Here is a 12,416-nt window from a genome sequence, read left to right as displayed (position 1 = left end):
AATCTTTTTCTTGTGTCTGTTTTTATGCCAATGCCATGTTGTTTTGATAGTTTATTGTTAATGTATAGAAATGCAACTTAATTTTTTTACATTGTGTATCCTGAAACTTTCCTGAAACCAATTATTAGGTCTAATATTTTCTTGGTGGAGTCTTTAGGATTTTCTATATGTAATGTGTCATCTACAATACATCCAGATTTACTTTCTTCCCATTTAGATGTCATTAATTTTCTTTTTATGCCTAATTGCTCTGGCTGGAACTTTCAGCACTATTTTCAACTAAAGTGGTTTAAGTGGGCATCATTTCTTGTTCTTGAACTTAGAGGAAAAGTTTTCAGCTTTCTACCATTGAGTATGATGTTAGCTGTGGGCTTGTCATGTATAACCTTTTGTTGTTGTTGTTGAGGTTCAATCTCTCTATAACCACTCTGTTTATAGTTTTTATCACAAATGGATATGTAAGTTTATCAAGTGCTTTTTATGCATCTAGAGATGTTTATTTTTTATCCTTCATTTTGTTAGTGTGGTACATCACATTGTGTATTTTGAACTATTCTAGCATCCCTGGAATCCTACTTGATCATTGTGTAAAATGCTTTTAATATGTTGTTGAATTCAGTGCGCTAATTTTGTTGAGCATTTTTGTGTGTGTTTATCAAGGATAGTGACCTGTTATATTCTTTTCTTGTAGTGTCCTGTCTCTCTTTGGTATCAGGGTAATGCTGGGCTCATAAAAATAAGTCTAGAAGAGTGCCTTTCTTTTGTATATTGCAAAGAATTTGAGAAGGGTTGGTATTAACTCTTTATATGTTTGAAAAATTCACCAGTGAATCCATTTGGACCTGAACTTTTGTTTGTTGGATAGTGTTTGATTATTGATTAAATTTTCATACTGGTAATCTTTTTAAATTTTCTATTTCTTCTTGATTCAGTCTTTGTAGGTTGTATGTTTCTAGGAATGTGTCCATTTCTTCAAGGTGACAATGTCCAATTTATTGGCATACAATTGCTTTTATAATCTTTAATGATCTTTATATTTTTGTGGTATCAGTTATAATATCTCTTTAATTTCAGATTTTATTTCCTTGAGTCCTTTTTTTTTTTCTTGGTGAGTCTAGTTAAGTTTGTTAATTTTTTTATCTGTATAGTCTCATTTCCTTCCTTCTACTAAATTTGTTTTGTTTGTTCTTCTCTTTCTAGTTTCTTGAAGTATAAAGTTAGGTTGTTTACTTGGGATTTTTTCTTGTTTTGTTTTTGTTTTGTTTTGTTGTTTTGTTTGTGATAGGCATTTATAACTATGATCATCCCTCTTTACAACTGCTTTTGCTGCATTCCATGTTTTGGCCTGCTGTATTTCTATTTTCAGTTATTTCAAGGTATTTTTAAATTTATTTTTCTTTTTTTATCTCCAATTTTTTATTGTAAAACATTTTAGAAAACTTGAAATCATGGAAGTATATTGGTTAATCATATTATTACCAACTAGACTAAACAACTGTTAACATTTGGCCAATATTTGCTTTATTAATTGATATATTTTTCTTTTCCTTTTTAATTTATTTATTAAATTAAATTAAATTTGTTGACAGTATTACAGATGTTTCCCATTCCCCCCTCCCTTTTTTATCCCCTTCTACCCAGCCCCTGCCCCATCCCAGGCCTTCAACACACTGTCTGTGTCTATGGGCTATGCATACATATGTGCATATTTGTTCTTTGGTTAATCTCTTCCCATCCCTCAACCCTCTGCCCTCTGAGATCCGTCAGTCTGTTCCATGGATCCATATCTCTGAACCTGTTTTGTTCGTCATTTTATTTTGTTCATTAGATTCCACATATAAGTGAGATCATGTGATGTTTGTCTTTCTCTGACTGGCTTATTTCACTTACTATAATCATCTCCAGATCCATCCATGCTGTCACAAAGGGTAAGAGATCCTTCTTTTTGCAGCTGCATAGTATTCCATGGTGTAAATTTACCACAGCTTTTTGATCCATTCACCTACTGGTGGGCACTTGAGCCATTTCCAGATCTTAGCTATTGTAAATTGTGCTGCTATGAACATAGGGGTGCATATATTCTTCCTTATTGGTGTTTCGGGATTCTTTAGGATATATTCCCAGAAGTGGGATCGTGGGGTCAAAAGGCAGTTCCATTTTTTATTTTTTTTTTTATTGTTTGAAGTATTACAAATAGTAGTACATATGTCTCCTTTTTTTTCTCCATTGACCTCCCCCCAGCCTCCCCTTCCCCCCCCCCCCCACAGTACTTGCCTTTACCTGCCCCCCTCCCCCCAGTGTCATCTTGTATCCATTGGTTATACTTATATGCATGCGTGCAAGTCCTTCGGTTGATCTCTTACAGCCCCCCCCCCCAACCTCCCCTGCCTTCCCGCTGTAGTTTGCCAGTCTGTTCAATGCTTATTTGCCTCTGTATCTATTTTTCCCCATTTCTTTCCTTTAACAAATCTTGCCTCTGCAGACTAGAAATAAACATATAATAACAAAAAATGTTTGAGTCCCAATTCCAATGTCCAACAGTTCTGAGTCCCTGTTTCAATGTCAAACAGTTCCTTATGTGTACATGTTAGCAATGATATCTGGATGGTGGGCACATGGTGGCAATGCAGGTCCAACCCTCTCTGGTTTGGTCCTAGGCAACCTGCTGTGACGCACAGCTGCTGACTGCTAGCGTGGCAAGGCTTCGTCAGCGTCTTCCATCTCTGGACTATTTCTCCTCTTGTCTTCGTGGTTGGAGCAGACTTGTCAATTCCTCTCTGTTGCAGGAATCCACATGGTCTTGGAGTTGTTTTCTGAAAATATACAAACATATTCTCGACCAAAAGTTATTAAAGGAATCTTTTCTATATAATTGATTTGGGATCCTTTTTTTATTTTTGCCCAAACAATTTTCCTTTGTCTTATTTAGACACCATGTGTGTTTTTCATGGGTGTCTTGCTGTTAGCATTACAAATGAAAATTAATTTTGTAAATTCAAAACTTTCTAGATGTAATTTACTTATAGGATATTTTTTCTTACATGATATTACCCTACTATCCCCCCTTTTTTGATTAATGGAGGCTTTTGTAAATTTTATAATGCAGTCTTGATAACTTTAAATTTTAATTTTTTGCACAAAAATATGACTGCTTTAGGTTCATTGCATGTTCAGGAATTTTACCATGAGATGGACTACCAATAGAAATTTTAGTTACCACTTTAGGAACAGCTTTTTGTCCAGTACAATTAAATTTTCTTGAATATTCAGTTATTTCAATTAGCCTATTTAAATTAATCTGAAAACCTGATTATTATTTTACTGTCAAATTTAATACTCTACCAACAATCTTAGTTTACCCTGTAAATATTAGTGGAAAGGATTATTTGCATTCTTGAGTACGCCCTGAGCATTCCTGGTGCTAGGCTGGATTTAGATATAGGGCAGCTGCTGTCGGCCAAGTCTCTGTCTGTAACCTGGGTCCCAGTCTGAGCTGGGCCAAGTCACTGTCTGTCACCTGTGTCCCGATCTGAGCTGGTCGTGGGAAGCAAAGCAGCCATGGGGGCAGGAGGGTTCAGGCCCCTGCAAGGTTGGGGGGGTGAGGGTCTGTGCCCCACCTCTGTTGACCCCCAAGTTCTCTCCTGATGGCCCCTCTGCAACTGTGCCTATCTTAGGTTGTTCCTTCTCTGAGGAATCTTACCCGTCTCTGGCTAACCAGTCATCCTCTGGGGCCAAGCAGGGTGATGTGAGGTTTAGTTCTGTCTCCTTGGTAGCCTATGCCCCCGTGGCCTCCATGCCCAGCACCTGCCTTGGGATCCCCTGGCCTGCTGGCCGGGCCCCAGCACTGATCACATATCTCGGGGAACTCAGGTTTCTTCTCCAGGGATGGCCCAGCTCACACGATTGGGCAAGACACAGATCCATGGTACCAGCCACCACGAGGCTTCAAGCTCAGCATGAACAGAAAGCTCAGGGAACAGCTGAGAGCAATTGGATTGTGAGAAGAGGGACCCTCTTGGCACAAAAGGCAAGAGGGGCCAATATAGAATGCTCAAGTGCCTTCCCAATGCCTTAATTCCTTCTGAAAGGGATTAAATCCTTTCATGTCCTTTTTTTTAAAATTGCTGCCTACCATTCAAAGAATTAGTTTGTAAGTTTGTTTGGGATAATTGTACAATATGCTGTTGTAAAATATCTAAAATTATAATGACATTGTAGAATAATATCATGTAAGGATATACTTTGCTCTAGGCCATGGCAATTCAATTTCAAACTGGCTGTCAATTTCTTTTTGTAACTTTATATAAACTTTGTCAGGGAGGCAAAAACACAAATTACTTACTTTAGTTCAAGAGGCCAAATATAATGACTTTCAATTACATTCCTTACGACTTTTGAAGGAAACTTCTCTTTGTTTCCTTCCAAAATAATTTTTGGGCTACAGAGAGTTTCATTTAAAAATCTTTGTCACATGAAACACTTTCTCTTAAGGTTATGGTGACCACTAGTATTGATTAGATTTAATATTTTATTTTTATTTTATTTTATTTTTTTATAATTCTTTTTAATTTTTACTTTTTACATGTGTCCTTATTACCCCATAACCCCCCCCTACTTATGCCCCACCCCCCTGTTGTCTGTGTCCATTGATTAGGCTCATATGCATGCACACAAGTCCCTTGGTTGATCTCTCCACCTTACCCCCACCCTCCCCTACCTTCCCTGAGGTATGACATGCTGATCGACGTTTCTCAGTCTCTGGATCTGTTCTTGTTCATCAGTCTATGCCGTTCATTATATTCCACAAATGAGTGAGATCATGTGATATTTATCTTTCTCTGCCTGGCTTATTTCACTTAAAATAATGCTCTCCATCTCCATCCATGTTGTTGCAAATGGTAGGAACTCCTTTTTTACCGCGGCGTAGTATTCCATTGTGTAGATATACCACAGTTTTTTAATCCACTCATCTGCTGATGGGCACTTAGGCTGTTTCCAAATCTTAGCTATGGTGAATTGTGCTGCTATGAACATAGGGGTGCATAGATCCTTTCTGATTCGTGTTTCTAGTTTCTTGGGATATATTCCTAGAAAGTGGGATCACTGGGTCAAATGGGATCTCCATTTTTTGGTTTTTGAGGAAACTCCATACTGTTCTCCACAGTGGCTGCACCTGTCTGCATTCCCACCAGCAGTGTACTAGGGTTCCCTTTGATCATTTTGGTAGTATGTTATTTAATCAACATATATTTGTGATTTTTTTAGTTTTCTTATTGTAATTTATTTCTAGTTCATACCAATGTGGTTAGAAAGATGCTTGGCATGATTTCCGTTTTTTAATAATTTATTAATATTTTTTGTGGCCAATTATCTTGAGAAGAACATACGTTAACTTGCTTTTGAATGGAATGCTTTGTATATGTCTTTTTAAGTCCACCTGGTATAACATGTTGCAAAAGGCCAGTGTTTTATTATCTGTCTGGATAATCTATGAATTGATTAGAGTGGGTAATTAAAGTATCACAGTATTTTTGTATTGCTGTGTACTTCTCTCTTTAGGTTTGTTAATATTTGCTTTATATATTTAGGTGCTCCTTGGTTGGGGTCATAAATATTTGCTAATGTCATATCTTCTTGTTGGACTTTATCATTTGTAAAGACTTTCTTTCTCTTAATACAATTGTTGTCCTAAAGTATATTTTGACTGATGTACGTACAGCTACCCTAGCTCTGTTGGCTTCCATTTGTATGGAACAACTTTTTTCACCCCTTCACTTCTAGTTTGTGTGTGTCTTTACATCTGAAATGAGTGTCTGATAGGCAGCATATAGGCTACTTGGGTTTTTGTTCATTTGTTTGTTTTTATCCATTCAGTCCCATAAGCTGACTTTACTATTTTTTTGTTCTTTTTCCTTTTGCTGCTCTGATTGGTCACATTCTTCTGCTTCATGTAGTCTTCTGTTGAACCCCTACTTGTATTTTTCAGTTCAGTTACTATATTCTTCAGCTCTGTGAATTCTGTTTGCTACTTCCTTATGTTCCCTGTGTCTTTGCTGAATTTATCACTATGTTCATTCATTCTTTCAAATTTAGTAAGCAGTTTAGTGACCATTATTTTGAACTCTTTATCACAGCCGTGGGCAAACTACGGCCCACGGGCCGGATCCGGCCCGTTCGGCTGTTCTATCCAGCCCGAGGAGCCAAAAGAGCAGAGGGTTCTCTTGCTCTCCCCTCCACTCCTTTACTTTGAATTTATATTAGTTCACACAAACACTCCATCCATGCTTTTGTTCCAGCCCTCCGGTCCAGTTTAAGAACCCATTGTGGCCCTCGAGTCAAAAAGTTTGCCCACCCCTGCTTTATCAGGTATATCACTGATCTATCTATAATAATAAAAGCATAATATGCTAATTAGATCGAATGTCCTTCCGGATGAAGCCGAGCCTGAGGGGAGCCCAAGTCCCAGGTGCCTGCCTGAGGCTGGAGGGAAGCCCAGGTCCTGGGTGCCTGCCTGTGGCTGGAGGGAAGCCCGGGTCCCGGGTGCCAGAGGGAAGCTGGTGTCGGCAGCCGGGGGAAGGAAGGCCTACTCTTGCACAAATTTTGTGCATCGGGCCTCTATAATGTTAATAAGATCTTATGTGAGGTTTTATATTGCTATTTCATTTGAAACATTTTCCTTGACTTCTTCACTTTCCTTGAATGTCTGTGTTAGATTCCAGGCATTAGATAAAACAGCCGCCTCTCCCAGTCTTGCAGGGGTGGCCTCATGTAGGAGATGAAATATACTGTTCAATCAGGCCCTCGCTCTTCATTGTCTCTCAAACCTTTGTAATTGTCCAAGCTGCCTACTTTGTTCTTAGCAGCTCCCAGTAGTTGAGGGTGTGCCAAGACCTGCCAGTTACCCCCCAAAGAGAGAGCCTTAGTCATTACCTAGTTTCAGGCTGTTTGGAACCAGACCCTCAGGCAGATGTTTTAAAGCGTGCAGAAATACCTTTTTCAATGGAGGACTTGGAGATGGGCATTTCTATATGCTTCCCTGCACTGAGCCCTGGGTCATAGCCAGTGAAGAACCGTTTCTTTGTTTGCTACTGTCTCATGGAACCTGTGAGCAGGAGTACTGCTGGCCACCACAGCCAGGCCACCATGGGATGTGTTCTCTGAGCAGCCGCTACAAAAGCTTGGATGCCACATTTGTACACAAGCTCCTTTCTCAGAGACATCGGCCATCTGGTGGGGCAGAGGGAGAGCTGCGCTGGAGCCCAGTGGCTTTCCTGGCGTCTGGAGAAGACTATATCAGCTCCAGATGTGTTTAATTAGAAGCCTGCCCCCCGCAGGCGGCAGTGATGAAGATGAGCTAATAGGCTTCTTTCACAGAAAGACAAGGTGTTTCCGTCTGCTGCCTCTTCACTGTGCCCTGGGGTGTAATCATTTAAGAACTGTTCTCCATTTGTTGTCTGTGGGACCCACAATCACCAGAGCCACACAATCAAGGGATGTCACCTGGGCACAGGCCATAAAACTCAGACCACCAGATGTGTGCATAAGCTCCTTTTAGAGGATACTCACAGCCTGGTGCATGGCAGAGGGAGAGCATGAAGGAGGCACCTGCCAGCCTCCGGTCTTCTGGGAGTGTTTCCGTAGGTCCCGGGAGGTGTGTTAAATGACATGTCCGCCCCTCCGGCTGATGCTGGAAAATAAGCAAATAGGCTCTTTCACTGAAAGATTGCACTGTTCATCGGCTGCCTCTGCTGTCTCTGAGATACAGCCAAGTGCGTCTGCAAACTGTTTCTCAGTTCACCGTGGCCTTGTGAATTCTGTGGACACAAAATCCACTGGCCTTAAAAGTTAGCTGTTTGGGGAGCTTGTCTCTCAGGGGCAGGTCCTAAAAGTCGGGATGCCAGATATGGGATCAAACCCTGTACACCTCAGGGAGAAATTTGGAATTGTGAGTTTTCTCTGGATTGTGGATTGCCCCACTAGGGGTGGAGTTTATGGTAAAGTTGTGTCTTAGCCTCTCCTACCCACTTCAATGAGTTTTGTCTTATTTGCCTTATGTGTAGGAGTCACTCAGCTGTGTTTTGTTTGTTGTTTTGTGTGTGTGCACGTGTGTGTGTTTTATTTTTCCAGAGAAAATTGGATATCCCTTTCCCCACTGAGTGCTGGAGTTCTTACAATATCTAGAGAAAAACAATTTGCCGAGACTCGCACAGGAGGAAGAGTGATTTTTATTTGCGTGTATTTATATCCCTGGGTTTCCAAAGTCCCATTTCCCTTAATCCAGTCCTGGAAGAAGTGTAGCTGGAGTTTCAGTAGAGCTAAAAGCAATGCCAGTGACCAGAGTTTCTGTTCCATGTTGCCGCCAGGTCAAGTTCGGCATCATGCTGATTACATCCATTAATCCATTGTGAGGATGCAGGGGAGCCGAGAGAGTGCGCCCCCTGCAACAAGAGTCCAGGGGATTAAATATCTCAAATTGCATGCCCTTACAGTGGCCATGTCCATTCTAGCCAATGACCTGTTCCCAGGTGTGACTGATGGTGTATGCTTGGGCTAGTGCCCCTCACTTCACTGGGCATGCATCAATCTTTTCCCTGTCTAGTCCCTTCTCCCAGAGAACTGCAGGTAATAGACTGGTGGCTCCCTGGGGTGTGTGAAGCTTTAGCTTCCTGGTAAAGCTGTCCAAATGACATGCCTATAATTTTGGCTTTCCCCTTATTAATAACTAGTCTAACTACAACGATATCATATTCATTGTGTCAAGGAGAGATGAGTTCAGGATCTTTCTGTTTAGGTATCTGGAAATGGAACCAGCTGAGTAATGTAATTAAAAATAAAAGGACTTTTATAATGTCTTTTATAACTTTTGTTATATAATGTCTCTTGAAATCCTTAATCTTCAACTAAAAGTTTTCTAAAAAGAAAAAAGAAGTAATTAATTTAGGACCTGGTGAGAAGTGAGTTCACTTCATTGTGTGTGTTGCCTTTTATTAGGTTTAGGAACTCAAGTGTTCATCAGAATTATATTTGGGAAATAATAATTTTGGGGAAGGTCAGATTTACAAATAGGTCTGCATTCAAAAGCACATGAGTGATAGAGTTTGTAAGATAATCTTTATAAATCTCATATAAAGTGTAAAAGTGAGAAAACACTGAGCTAGTATCATCACTCCCCAAAAAAATATGACATATTCACACAGAAACTTATCTTTTGCTTGACAAAAACTAATATCCATATACGATTGAAATGATTGAGTTATTACTGTGTTTTAATCATTTATTTCAGTTCTGCATTCCTATTTCGATTACTTACTATGTATATTAGGCATTGTGAAATCAGTTGTAATGTCTCTGCCTTCATTTTATTTATTTAAATCTAGCTAATGTTTTTGTAGTTTTGTCTATCTTTCCACAGAACTAGCTCTTTTTTAATTGATATTTTCTGGTCTCTATTTTATTTATTTCTGTTCTGATCTTGTTACTTCTTTCCAGCTGCTAATTTGGGGCTTAATTTGTTCTTTTTTTCTAGTTCTTTGGGCTGTAAAGTAAAATTGCTTAAGATCTTTCTAGTTTCTTAATATAGGCATTTATTACTACAAACTTCCCTGTTAGAACTGCTTTTGCAACATCTCATAGGTTTTGATATGTTGTGCTTCCATGTTAATGTGTTTCAAGATATTTATTGATTTTTGTTATGATTTCTTCATTGAAACATTGGTTGTTCAGTATCATGTTTGTTCTCCGCATATTTATGAATTTTTTACAAAAACTATAGCAAGAGAAAAACAAGGTGATTATATGATGATAAAGGGGTCAGTTCATCAGGAGGATATGACAAATGAAAACATATAGGCACTAACATTGGTGCACTTAAATATATAAAGAAAATTTTATATTAATAATGTTTAATATATTTAGGTGCTCCATCGTGGATTTTATTTTGTCTAAGTATAGCTATACCTGCTCTCTTGTGGTTTCCATTTGTTTGAAATATCATTTCCCAGTCCTTCACTTTCCACCTGTATCTTTAAAACTTAACTGATTTTCTTGTAGGCAGCATATAGTTAGGTTTTGTGTGTTTTTTAAAATTCATTCAACCACTTTATGAATTTTAATCAGAGATTTTTAACCATTTACATTTAGTTATTGATATGTAAGGTCTTACTGTCACCATTTTGTTAATATCTTTCTAATTGCTTTTGTTTCTTTAGTTTTTCCCTCTCTTAATGTATTTCTTCATTAGTTGATAATTTTTGTGTATGTGATATGCTTTCTTTTTTCTTTATTGTTTGTGTATCAAACAGGCTCTCATGATACATCTATTTTAAACTAATAACTTAAGTATAATTGTATAAGAAAGTTCTACCCATTTACTTGCAACCTCTCAATTTATGTTGACATTCCAGTTTACATATTTTTGCATTGCGTATCCATTAATATAATATTGTAACTGTAATTATTTGTAATGCTTTGCAATATTAGGGTATTTTTAATTTGACTATATATTTACTTTTACCAGTGAATTTTATACTTCCATATATTTTCATGTTACTAATTAGCATCCCTTTTTATTAGCTTGAATTCCTTTTAGCATTTCTTGTAGAACAGATCTAGTGTTGATAAATTCCCTTAGGACTTGTTTGATTGGGAAGGTATTTATTTTTTCTTCTGTTCTGAATGACAGCTTCACTAGGTAAAATATTCTTAATTGACAGTTGTTTTCTTTGACCAATTTGCTTCTCAGAAATGCTGATAGCCTTATATTGATTCCCTTATATGTGACTAGAGACCAAATGCACAAAATTCATGCAAGAGTAGACCTTCCTTCCCCTGGCTGCCAGCACCAGCTTCCCTCTGGCACCTGGGACCTGGAACCCGGGCTTCCCTCGCAGCCCCAGCTTCTTCCGGAATGTCATCTGGTCTAATTAGCGTATTACACTTTTATTATTATAAATGATTCTTTTTTCTCTTGCTGCTTCCAAAATTCTCTTTTTAAAAAAGATTTTAAGACCTTGATTATAATGTGTCTCAGTGAAGATCCTTTTTTGGTTGGATATGTTGGGGATCTTTGAGCTCCCTGTACCTCATGATGTTATCTCTTTCCAGATTTTGGATGTTTTCAACCATTACTTCTTTAAACAATGTTTCTTTCCCTTTCCCACTCTCTTCTTCTTCTGGGTCTCCCATAATGCAGTTATTATTTATTTTGTGTCCCCCTACTCACATAGATTTTTCTGTTTTTAATTCCATTTCCTTTATTCTGCTTTGACAGGATAAGATCAAGAAATTTGCCTTCAAGTTCGCATATTTTTTCTTCTGCCTGTTTGAGGATGCTGTTGAAATTATCTATTGCATTTTTCATTTCATCCCTTGTATTCTTTGTCTTCAGTGTTTTTCATTCCTTTTTTATTTTATTTTTTTATTGAACTTCTTTTGTTAATGTATTGTTTTCCTGAGTTCATTGATTTATCTGCTTTATCTTTAATCTTGCTAAACATCTGTAATATAATTATTTTTAATTCTTTATCAGATACTTCAGATCTTCATTTCTTTTGGTCAGTTACTGGAATAGTACCGTGTTTCTTTGGTGGTGTCACGTTTCCTTGCTTTTTGTGTGTGTGTTTCTGGTTGCTTTGTGTTTATGTCTGTGTATTTGAGGAAGAGGTCACCTCTCCCAGTCTTTTTAGAGCAGCTTCAGTGAGGAAAGTATTTTACCTGGAGGTGTATAAAGGTACTGACTCAGTGGAATACAGCATATTTGGGTCCTGAGAAGGCACAGTGGTATACTTTATGCCAATCTTCTGGCTGAGGTTGACATTGGACAAACTATGGGGCTCTTCTCTGGCCAAAACTGCAGGGGACCTGCAGGTAGCAGTGACAAGTAGGGTTATTTGGATATTCAGAGCCCAGGTTGCTGCAATTTTCTTGTGTTTTTATTGTTGTTGTTTGTTTTCTGTAGGAGGAAAGTCAAGCTTAGAGATCCTCAGCACCAAGTATGCTGGCTCTCAAAGCAGCAGTGGAGCCAGGGTCCAAGTATCAGGTGCAAGTACTGCCAAAGGGCATGGGTCCTATAGCACAGATGCACTTGCTATGGCTGTGGCACTAGTATTGAGTGTGTGGATGTGTGCAGACATCCCATAAAACCAGTGCGTGAGCTCAAAGGCTCACCATAGAGAGTCCAACTGGCAGTCTGGGTGACTCAGCATCATTAGTCCTGGTATGACAAGGTGACAGGTAGCTTGTGCCCAGGGAATAGGGTGCAGTATTTGTACTGCCTGCAGATGGTGGGTCAACGTCTCTACTTTGGCCCCAGTAGGAAGCCACAGGATAGCAGTAGTATAATTCCAGTGGTGGGTTGTTAAAGTCACATGTTGGTACCCAGGGAGCTGGGCTGAGAGCAGTGGTAGCTCCGTCCCCTC

Source organism: Plecotus auritus (genome assembly GCF_963455305.1).
Source record: "Plecotus auritus genome assembly, chromosome: 6".
Classification (NCBI taxonomy): domain Eukaryota; kingdom Metazoa; phylum Chordata; class Mammalia; order Chiroptera; family Vespertilionidae; genus Plecotus; species Plecotus auritus.
The sequence above is the reverse complement of the archived record's forward strand: the minus strand, read 5'-3'. Positions refer to the sequence as shown.